Raw genomic sequence first — 12,303 nt, forward strand, 5'->3', positions numbered from 1 at the left:
TTTGAAACTATATACGCAAAGTTACGAAGCAGTCGACTTTATGGTTTTCGTGTTTTCCGATGTCGATGCCAGTCGTTTTTTTTGGCACATTTACGGCCGTCATTGTCATTTGCGTACGTGTTTTTGTTGTTTTTGCTGGTTTATTTTCTAAGTTAAACGCGGCAGGTTTTTTTTAAACCCCGGCCGCATTTTCACTTTTAGTTTCGTTTTTCATCCCCGTTCGTGATTGGTTGTGTTTCAGATGTAGGAGTGTCTGTGCGCAACCATATAAATACGCCCCAAACCGTCCGCACCTCGTGGGTTTAGTTAGTGGTGAGGAGGGAGGTTGTGCTGTGGAGGTAGGTGAGTTTTTGGTTTGGTGAGGAGTGTTGTTTGCGATTTCTGAGTGTAGTATTGTGTTTGAAAGTAGTCTTGTCATTCTTGTAGTCTTGTTTTTTGAGGTTTTATCTAATTTTTTGTCCAAGTATTTTTTATTTATAGTCCCTTGTCAGTGTGTGTGTGTGTGTGTGTGTGTGTGTGTGTGTGTGTGTGTGTGTGTGTGTGTGTGTGTGTGTGTGTGATTTGTGCAGTGGTAGTGGAGGAGTGTGTTGTTTGTATTTTTTATTCTGTGTTAAGTGTTTAGACACACAATTATGTGTGACTCAGAGGTGGGTGAGGTGGAGGGTGTGAGTGAGGGGGAGGAGGTCGGTCAGGTGGAGGAGGTGAGTGTGAGTGAGGTTAGTGAGGTGGGTGAGGTTGCTGCAGCAGCCTCAAGTGACAGTGATAGTGACAGTCAGAGAGCTCTGCAGCCACGCACCACTACTAAGACTGGGTGGAATGTCAAGTTTAGTTATGCAGAAAATGTGGCATTGGTGCGGGAGCTGATGAATTATCAGCGGCAGCTATTTGGGCCTGAGTCCACCAAGGTGCCAACACGGAAGAAGACGGTGTTGTGGGCGAGAGTTGTTGCTGCTGTCAATAGTGAGGGGGTTGTCAAGCAGACGGAGGACACGTGCCGCAAACAATACTATGACATAAAGCGACGTGTCAAGTCCAAAATGGCCAAGGAGGCGAAGTCGGCTTGAAAAACCGGTGGTGGGCAGCCCTATATTGCAAGATATCTGGAGTATGAGGAGCCCATGCGGAGTGTAATACCTCCTGAAGTAGTCTCTGCAACCCATGTCCGGGATTCAGATAGGCCCAGGAAGAATGGTGAGCATGTGTATTTGCATTAACATTCTATGACCTTACTTTTTTTTTTGTTTGTTTTTTCAAATGTGTGTCATGTGACGTTGCATATTACTCCCATTTTCAAGTGTGTGTCAGCAAATAAATTTTTTTTTTTTTTGGTAATGTTTTCTCCAAAAGCCAATGTAACATCTTACTTTATTGTATGTCATGTGGTTTTTTTCTGTATATTTTCCATGTGTAGCTTGGACTTGGTGTGTCATTGAATTGTCCAGCAATAATGTTTCCTTTTGCACATTTTTAAGTTTTTAATTTGGACTATGTTTTTTTATATTTAGGTTATCCATGTGCAATGTTGCAAAAACAGTGGCTGGAGTAGTGGAAAGTGGTTTGGAAACCACTTACATGTGTAATGTCATTAGTACTGAATGTAATAATTTTTTAGATAAACCCACTATTTGTATGTTCAATTTGAGTCTGTATTTGTACCCTGACACAACACTGCAGTCTAATTATTATTATTTTCTTTGGCTTTTTTTGTTTGGCTCATATAGTGGTAATGTGTGTTTCGAGTGCCACATCACAGAGCAATTTCTATATTGCATCTGTAAAATTTTTCCTTTCATTACAAAATGAAGATGTGTGTGTTTTTGGTTGTTAGTGTATGTATTTTTACTTGTGTCCTATGTCTGTGTCCTGTACATGTTTTCCTGTGTTGCACTTTCCATAGTGCATATGGTTATTGGACAATGTTTTTTTTTTATGTAGTGGTTTTTTGGTTTACGGTCCTTATGTTTTTAAGAAAAAAAAAAAAAAAAACATTTTTTACAGAATTAATGTTTACAAGCATAATGGGTGGATGTATCAACAATAGCATGAATACATGAGTTTTTATTTTGGTTTTACAGTGTTGGAAAAAAGCAGTACTGCTTGTCCTACAGTAACTCCCATGACATCTGATGATGATGACGCTGCGGAAGCAGGTAAAGTGTCCATTGTAGTATAGGATATGTTTGTAAAGGAATGGCCATAACAACATTTAACTTTCAATACTAGGTCCATCAAAAGAAGTCTGGAGCAGCAGAAGTCGGACTTCTGTAACACACCACCAAAATAAACATGTGGCAGCAAAGAAAGCAAGGTCTGATGTCCAGGGCCAACCACAGCAGGTTACCCCGCCACGAAGATTATCGACAGTATGTTCGGTCCCCCCACTCCAAATTTTGGACACACCTCCAAGACGTGAACCACACTCCCCTCATCTTGATTGTGAGTATCAAACTGAAATAAATTTAAGAAATTTCAGATCGTAATTAAACTTTTACTTAAACGCATTAAGTCAAAACACATCAAAATCTGATATACTTACCAAAGTCAGTAAAACATGAAATGTAATCCTACAGAAATGGCCTTGTCCACATCCTGTAAATGTATGTATGTCCACTTCAGCCATACAGTAGCACATTGTGTGTAAGATGCTCCAACAGAAACTCATGTTTCATTTTGGAAAATAGTAAGGTTGTTTAACAAATTTTCTCATGTGTGTTTGACCTAACATTGCCAAATACATATAAAAACATTACTATGTTTGTTTTTGAAAAGCTATAAGGTAACACATTATGGATTACAATGTGTTTTTATGGTGGAGTATGTCTGATCTACAATAAAACTAATGTGTTTGCTTTCACAATGAAGTATCCAGACATATTTGCCACAAACAGGCATATGTATGTATTTAAGTTATGAGCGATGATGTTGCTAGGCAGGATATCTGAAAGCAACAGTCAATGACATGTGTTCCATGTGTAGTGATTTGTTATAATTTATCAAACATATGGATAGCTAACAGATATTTTATCAAAATTTCAGCTTCTACTCCTGGTAACAGCATCTCTCCGCGACAACAGCAACACAGTGACATGGATGAGACAATCATGTTAGAAATGCAGCCATTAAGCCAAGGAATCAGCCCCCCAGCACCTGTGAGTACACCACCACAGCAAAGCACACCACCACCGCAACACAGCCCAACAACACCAGTAACACAAGGCCCTGATCACGTGTTTTGGAACATTTGGGCTAGACAGCAGGCCACTAATGAAGATTGTCTGTGTAGGCAGACACAAATGTTTGCAAGCCTACCATGTCACCTCAGAAGAATAACCAGAAATATGAGTAGACAAAATGAACAAACCACGAGAATTGGCAATACCATGGAACTCATGCGTGCAGACAATACACAGGTCATGGCCAACTTACAGCGCATAATGGAAGAACAGAGCAGACTAATGGAAGAACAGCACAGACAACAGCAAAGCTATATGAACATTTTTCAAAACAATCAAAAGATAAATTAAACTTTATTCCGAATTGTAGACAATCAAAATGCTGCTACATGTGAACTCAATGCCACCCTCACTAACCTCAATGAAACACTCAGATCCATGCACCAACAGCAAACAAGCAGCAGTTCTGGTACGACTACTCCAAATATCACGCCAGTGTCATCACCACCAAGACGTTCCACCAGAGCACGCCAACATGACAGTGGTAAAGGCAAAGGGCAGGACAAGCAGCCACCCAAAAAAAATTAACAAATAAACCACACATTTTTAATTTCAGAAAGAGGAACCTAACCTCACTCACAGGAGTGGGTATGCCTCGCGCTTGACAGGGCTAATTCTACTAAAGCAGCTGTAAAAAATTGAACCGTCACTCCAAACTAAACAGTAAATACAATTGTACTAAAAGTACCAAAACAGCGCTAAAACAATAATGGAATAAATGAAATTAATGGATGTATGCAGACAGGTGGAAAGGATCAATCAATATTTAATAAATGTCTATTTGGTCAGTTAAAAATAATTTGTTGCACATAAATGAACATCATAAGAGCATATTTAAAACATGACTGACTTTGCGCAAGCCAGAGGATCCTATACGGGACACTTATAATTAACCAGTGGTTGGTAGACCTGTATATCCTGGGCCAAACTGATGTAAGTCTCTCCGTTGATAGTTACCGATCCTGGAAGAACCAATGCCAGATTCCCTGGTGATGTCTCAACAAAGAGAGATTTCAGTACACCGGTTGGGGGAAAGTAGATTCTCCGTTTAGCAATGGAAGGGTCGTCAGACAGAGTCCCAGCTTGTTTTAAAAGGTCCACCGTCCAAATATCCTGGATGATAGTGCCACAAGATCCAATAGGTAGGTACGAACCACTGGTTAATTATAAGTGTCCCGTATAGGGTCCTCTGGCTTGCTCAAAGTCAGTCATGTTTTAAATATGCTCTTATGATGTTCGTTTATGTGCAACAAATTATTTTTAACTGACCAAATAGACATTTATTAAATATTGATTGATCCTTTCCACCTGTCTGCATACATCCATTCATTTCATTTATTCCATTATTGTTTTAGCGCTGTTTTGGTACTTTTAGTACAATTGTATTTAATTTTTAATTTCAGAGAAGTAAATCAAAATACTTAGTAAGTGTATGTTTGTCAAAATAGATATAACACTTAGCTCCTTGACAATTTGTACAACATCATTAATTATAAGTGGTACAAACAACAGGAAATTTGTACGCACATTTATTCTTTACCATCTTTGATTTTTTTTGGGAGGAGGGAAATGTTGTTTGAGCTGCACATAGATGTTAGCTGGAAGTAACCAGACCACTTGATTTTTTTCTAATCATTACTCTTTCTAGATTCCAATCATTCTTATATACTGCAGACACAATAATTGGCAGCCAGGCAAAATGTCTTTAGCAGGAAGTAACCAGACCACTTGATTTTTTTCTAATCATTACTCTTTCTAGATTCCAATCATTCTCATATTTTGCAGCCAATACAAATTACAATGTAATTGTTAACTATTTTACCTTTCTTCTATATACAACATTACAAGAATAACACAATTGAGTTGGTTAAAAAGGTTTTAATATGTTGTGATTGAATATAGATAATTCAGTGCCAAAATGAATGTCATTATTTTTGGGCCATGTTTGTGTGTGTTAAAAATGAGTAATCAGTTTCTTACACATGATGCAGAAACAAAGAAATGTGAATTTAAAAAAACAAAACACAAAAAATGTGTATAATAATGTATTTATGTGGCAAACTGTGTATTTACTTACAAATCAGCAAGTTTACTGCAGCAAACATTACGAAATAAATTATTTTGGATGAGACTAAGTTTGTGTCCCTTAAATACGATGGAGCATCACACATAGGGACACATGTATTCCTCAAGGCTAACATATTATATGTGGAGGACTGTTTAATTAGGACACAGGTTCTCAAACTCGGGCCTCAGGACCACACACAGTGCATGTTTTGCAGGTCTCACAGAATCACAAGTGACATAATTAGCTCCACCTGTGAACCTTTTAAAATGTGTCTGTGAGTAATTCATACACCTGTGCTTCTACTGGGTTACCTTCAAAACATGCACTGTGTGGGGTCCTGAGGGCCGCATTTTAGAACCTGTGCATTAGGACGTTATACACAATCATAAAGTAAAATACCAAATAAATTACTCTGTGGATTATGTGTGCTTGTAGTAAATTATCAATCCAAATTTATTAACACTTATCCAGACTTCATGCATACCACTCATAATCTGTTGTTTTGAGTTTTTAAATAAACACAATACACATGCTACATTTGTATAGCATAAAGCGAGGGTATGTTTGTATGTCTCAAGGAGACAGACACATTCTGAGTAATGGTTTTTAATTGAAAAATGGGGAAAATAAGAATTTACTTACCGATAATTCTATTTCTCGTAGTCCGTAGTGGATGCTGGGGACTCCGTAAGGACCATGGGGAATAGCGGCTCCGCAGGAGACTGGGCACAAAAGTAAAGCTTTAGAACTACCTGGTGTGCACTGGCTCCTCCCCCTATGACTCTCCTCCAAGCCTCAGTTAGGATACTGTGCCCGGACGAGCGTACACAATAAGGAAGGATTTTGAATCCCGGGTAAGACTCATACCAGCCACACCAATCACACCATATAACTTGTGATCTAAACCCAGTTAACAGCATGATAACAGAGGAGCCTCTAGAAAATATGGCTCACTACAGCAATAACCCGATTTTTTGGTAACAATAACTATGTACCAGTATTGCAGACAATCCGCACTTGGGATGGGCGCCCAGCATCCACTACGGACTACGAGAAATAGAATTATCGGTAAGTAAATTCTTATTTTCTCTAACATCCTAAGTGGATGCTGGGGACTCCGTAAGGACCATGGGGATTATACCAAAGCTCCCAAACGGGAGGGAGAGTGCGGATGACTCTGCAGCACCAAATGAGAGAACTCCAGGTCCTCCTCAGCCAGGGTATCAAATTTGTAGAATTTTACAAACGTATTTGCTCCTGACCAAGTAGCTGCTCGGCAAAGTTGTAAAGCCGAGACCCCTCGGGCAGCCGCCCAAGATGAGCCCACCTTCCTTGTGGAATGGGCTTTTACAGATTTTGGCTGTGGCAGGCCTGCCACAGAATGTGCAAGCTGAATTGTACTACAAATCCAACGAGCAATAGTCTGCTTAGAAGCAGGAGCACCCAGCTTGTTGGGTGCATACAGAATAAACAACGAGTCAGATTTTCTGACTCCAGCCGTCCTGGAAACCTATATTTCCAGGGCTCTGACAACGTCTAGCAACTTGGAGTCCTCCAAGTCCCTAGTAGCCGCAGGCACCACAATAGATTGATTCAGGTGAAACGCTGAAAACCACCTTAGGGAGAAACTGAGGACAAGTCCTCAATTCCGCCCTGTCCGAATGGAAAAATCAGATGAGGGCTTTTACAGGATAAAGCCGCCAATTCTGACACGCACCTGGCCCAGGCCAGGGCCAACAGCATGACCACTTTCCATGTGAGATATTTTAACTCCACATATTTAAGTGGTTCAACCAATGTGACTTTTGGAACCCAAAAACTACATTTAGATCCCAAGGTGCCACTGGAGGCACAAAAGGAGGCTGTATATACAGTACCCCTTTCACAAACGTCTGAACTTCAGGGACTGAAGCTAGTTCTTTTTTGGAAGAAAATTGACAGGGCCGAAATTTGAACCTTAATGGACCCCCATTTCAGGCCCATAGACACTCCTGTTTGCAGGAAATGTAGGAATCGACCTAGTTGAAAATTCCTCCGTCGGGGCCTTACTGGCCTCGCACCACGCAACATATTTTCGCCAAATGCGGTGATAATGTTTTGCGGTTATATCTTTCCTGGCTTTGATCAGGATAGGGATGACTTCATCCGGAATGCCTTTTTCCTTCAGGATCTGGCGTTCAACCGCCCTGCCGTTAAACGCAGCCGCGGTAAGTCTTGGAACAGACAGGGTCCTTGCTGGAGCAGGTCCCTTCTTAGAGGTAGAGGCCACGGATCCTCCGTGAGCATCTCTTGAAGTTCCGGTTACCAAGTCCTTCTTGGCCAATCCGGAGCCACGAATATAGTTCTTACTCCTCTCCATCTTATAATTTTTCATCACCTTGGTTATGAGAGGCAGAGGAGGGAACACATACACTGACTGGTACACCCACTGTGTTACCAGAGCATCTACAGCTATTGCCTGAGGGTCCCTTGACCTGGCGCAATACTTTCGAGTTTTATAAACATGTGGAAGACTTCTGGGTGAAGTCCCCACTCTCCCGGGTGGAGGTCGTGTCTGCTGAGGAAGTCTGCTTCCCAGTTGTCCACTCCCGGAATGAATACTGCTGACAGTGCTATCACATGATTTTCCGCCCAGCGAAGAATCCTTGCAGCTTCTGCCATTGCCCTTCTGCTTCTTGTGTCACCCTGTCTATTTACGTGGGTGACTGCCGTGATGTTGTCCGAATGGATCAACTCCGGGTGACCTTGAAGCAGAGGTCTTGCTGAGCTTAGAGCATTATAAATGGCCCTTAGCTTCAGGATATTTATGTGAAGTGATGTCTCCAGGCTTGACCATAAGCTCTGGAAATTCCTTCCCTGTGTGACTGCTCCCCAGCCTCGCAGGCTGGCATCCGTGGTCACCAGGACCCAGTCCTGAATGTGCGGCCCTCTAGAAGATGAGCACTCTGCAACCACCACAGGAGAGACACCCTTGTGCTTGGTGACAGGGTTATCCGCTGATGCATCTGCAGGTCCCACTGGAAAGTTCTTGCGTGGAATCTGCCGCATGGGATTGCTTCATAGGAAGCCACCATTTTTCCCAGAACCATTTCATTGATGTACTGAGACTTGGCTCGGTTATAGGAGGTTCCCGACTAGCTCGGATAACTCCCTGACTTTCTCCTCCGGGAGAAACACCTTTTTCTGAACTGTGTCCAGGATCATCCCTAAGAACAGAAGACGAGTCGTCGGAATCAGCTGCGATTTTGGAATATTGAGAATCCAATCGTGCTGCCGCAACACTACCTGAGATAGTGCTACACCGACCTCCAACTGTTCCCTGGATCTTACCCTTATCAGGGAATCGTCAAAGTAAGGGATAACTCAAATTCCCTTCCTTCGAAGGAGTATCATCATTTCGGCGATTACCTTGGTAAAGACCCGGGGTGCCGTGGACCATCCATACGGCAGCGTCTGAAACTGATAGTGACAGTTCTGTACCATAAACCTGAGGTACCCTTGGTGAGAAGGGTAAATTGGGACATGAAGGTAAGCATCCTTGATGTCCCGAGACATCATGTAGTCCTCTTCTTCCAGGTTCGCAATCACTGCTCTGAGTGACTCAATCTTGAATTTGAACCTCTGTATGTAAGTGTTCAAAGATTTTAGATTTAGAATCGGTCTCACCGAGCCGTCCGGCTTCGGTACCACAACAGTGTGGAATAATACCCCGTTCCCTGTTGCAGGAGTGGTACCTTGATTATCACCTGCTGGGAATACAGCTTGTAAATGGCTTCCAAAACTGTCTCCCTGTCAGAAGGAGACATCGGTAAAGCCGACTTTAGGAAACGGCGAGGGGGAGACATCTCGAATTCCAATTTGTACCCCTGAGATATCACCTGAAGGATCCAGGGGTCTACTTGCGAGTGAGCCCACTGCGCGCTGAAATTAATTGAGACGGGCCCCCACCGTGCCTGATTCTGCTTGTAAAGCCCCAGCGTCATACTGAGGGCTTGGCAGAGGCGGGAGAGGGTTTCTGTTCCTGGGAACTGGCTGATTTCTGCAGCCTTTTTCCTCTCCCTCTGTCACGGGGCAGAAATGAGGAACCTTTTGCCCGCTTGCCCACGAAAAGACTGCGCCTGATAATACGGCGTCTTCTCATGTTGAGAGGTGACCTGGGGTACAAACGTGGATTTCCCAGCTGTTGCCGTGGCCACCAGGTCTGAAAGACCGACCCCAAATAACTCCTCCCCTTAATAAGGCAATACTTCCAAATGCCGTTTGGAATCCGCATCACCTGACCACTGTCGTGTCCATAACCCTCTACTGGTAGAAATGGACAACGCACTTAGACTTGATGCCAGTCGGCAAATATTCCGCTGTGCATCACGCATATATAGAAATGCATCTTTTAAATGCTCTATAGGCAATAATATACTGTCCCTATCTAGGGTATCAATATTTTCAGTCAGGGAATCCGACCACGCCAACCCAGCACTGCACATCCAGGCTGAGGCGATTGCTGGTCGCAGTATAACACCAGTATGTGTGTAAATACCTTTTAGGATGCCCTCCTGCTTTCTATCAGCAGGATCCTTAAGGGCGGCCATCTCAGGAGAGGGTAGAGCCATTGTTCTTACAAGCGTGTGAGCGCTTTATCCACCCTAGGGGGTGTTTCCCAACGCACCCTAACCTCTGGCGGGAAAGGATATAATGCCAATAACATTTTAGAAATTATCAGTTGTTATCGGGGGAAAACCACGCATCATCACACACCTCATTTAATTTCTCAGATTCAGGAAAACTACAGGTAGTTTTTCCTCACCGAACATAATACCCCTTTTTGGTGGTACTCGTATTATCAGAAATGTGTAAAACATTTTTCATTGCCTCAATCATGTAACGTGTGGCCCTACTGGAAGTCACATTTGTCTCTTCACCGTCGACACTGGTGTCAGTATCCGTGTCGGCGTCTATATCTGCCATCTGAGGTAATGGGCGCTTTAGAGCCCCTGACGGCCTATGAGACGTCTGGACAGGCACAAGCTGAGTAGCCGGCTGTCTCATGTCAACCACTGTCTTTAATACAGAGCTGACACTGTTACGTAATTCCTTCCAACAGTTCATCCACTCAGGTGTCGACCCCCTAGGGGGTGACATCACTATTACAGGCAATCTGCTCCGTCTCCACATCATTTTTCTCCTCATACATGTCGACACAAACGTACCGACATACAGCACACACACAGGGAATGCTCTGATAGAGGACAGGACCCCACTAGCCCTTTGGGGAGACAGAGGAAGAGTTTGCCAGCACACACCAGAGCGCTATATATATACAGGGATAACCTTATATAAGTGTTTTTCCCCTTATAGCTGCTGTATCTTTAATACTGCGCGTAATTAGTGCCCCCCCCCTCTCTTTTTTAACCCTTTCTGTAGTGTAGTGACTGCAGGGGAGAGCCAGGGAGCTTCCCTCCAACGGAGCTGTGAGGGAAAATGGCGCCAGTGTGCTGAGGAGATAGGCTCCGCCCCCTTATCGGCGGCCTTATCTCCCGTTTTTCTATGTATTCTGGCAGGGGTTAAATTCATCCATATAGCCCAGGAGCTATATGTGATGCATTTTTTGCCATCCACGGTGTTTTTATTGCGTCTCAGGGCGCCCCCCCCAGCGCCCTGCACCCTCAGTGACCGGAGTGTGAAATGTGCTGAGAGCAATGGCGCACAGCTGCAGTGCTGTGTGCTACCTTGTTGAAGACAGGACGTCTTCTGCCGCCGATTTTCCGGACCTCTTCTGTCTTCTGGCTCTGTAAGGGGGCCGGCGGCGCGGCTCTGGGCCTGTGATCGTCCCTCTGGAGCTAATGTCCAGTAGCCTAAGAAGCCCAATCCACTCTGCACGCAGGTGAGTTCGCTTCTTCTCCCCTTAGTCCCTCGATGCAGTGAGCCTGTTGCCAGCAGGTCTCACTGAAAATAAAAAACCTAAAACTAAACTTTTCACTAAGCAGCTCAGGAGAGCCACCTAGTGTGCACCCTTCTCGTTCGGGCACAAAAATCTAACTGAGGCTTGGAGGAGGGTCATAGGGGGAGGAGCCAGTGCACACCAGGTAGTTCTAAAGCTTTACTTTTGTGCCCAGTCTCCTGCGGAGCCGCTATTCCCCATGGTCCTTACGGAGTCCCCAGCATCCACTTAGGACGTTAGAGAAACAAATATTTAGGCTTACACAACAAATGAAATAAGCAAACAAAACTTACCTTAAAAATAACGATTTATGAGGTCTTGCCTAACCTGCCTCCCTACATCTGTACTCCAAGTATCACCAGATGTCTCTAATTCCTCTGCTTGCTGGCTGCTTTCTTCGTCCTCCTCCTCCTCCTCCTCAACATGTGGCAGATGTTGTTGCAAACACATGTTTTGAAGAAAGCAGCAGAACACAATTTGAGTCACCTTCAAGGGACTATACAACAAAAGGCCACCAGACTTATCCAGACACCGAAACCTAGATTTCAGCACACCAAAACATCTTTCTATCACATTCCGCGTGGACTTATGTGCATGATTGTAATTGTGTTCAGCAGGGGTATCAGGTCGGGACAATGGAGTTAGAAGCCAAGAGAAACAGCCATATCCTCCATCACCTAAAAGACAGATATAGTAACGTGATTCATGTTAAGATACAGCAACACAACAGTAACACACTGTGGGGCAGATGTATTAACCTGGAGAAGGCATAAGGAAGTGATAAACCAGTGATATGTGCAAGGTAATAAAGGCAGCGGGCAATCTGTCCCTAAATGATAATTTACATATTGGAGCTGATTGGCTGGTGCCTTTATCCCCTTGCACATATCACTGGTTTATCACTTCCTTATGCCTTCTCCAGGTTAATACATCTGCCCCTGTATTTGGACAAAGTAGACGCAGGCCTACACATATCAAATTACATACCCAGCAGCCACCCATCTGGCATTTGTCCGTCCTCAAACTTATCAAAGAGGGATGACTGACTGAGGATGAAGGAGTCA

The 12,303-nt window shown here is 43.6% G+C and overlaps 1 long non-coding RNA gene across 1 annotated transcript; it reads right to left on the bottom strand.

Moving 5' to 3' along the window:
- Positions 1-2,120: 2,120 nt before the first annotated feature.
- On the bottom strand, positions 2,121-11,686 carry LOC134956913 (uncharacterized). Its single transcript, XR_010186288.1, has 3 exons — positions 11,533-11,686; positions 2,537-2,645; positions 2,121-2,448 (listed from the first exon to the last, which is right to left on the bottom strand). It is a non-coding gene; the product is annotated as an uncharacterized LOC134956913 (long non-coding RNA).
- Positions 11,687-12,303: the final 617 nt, after the last annotated feature.

This window comes from Pseudophryne corroboree, chromosome 9, assembly GCF_028390025.1.
Source record: "Pseudophryne corroboree isolate aPseCor3 chromosome 9, aPseCor3.hap2, whole genome shotgun sequence".
Lineage (NCBI taxonomy): Eukaryota > Metazoa > Chordata > Amphibia > Anura > Myobatrachidae > Pseudophryne > Pseudophryne corroboree.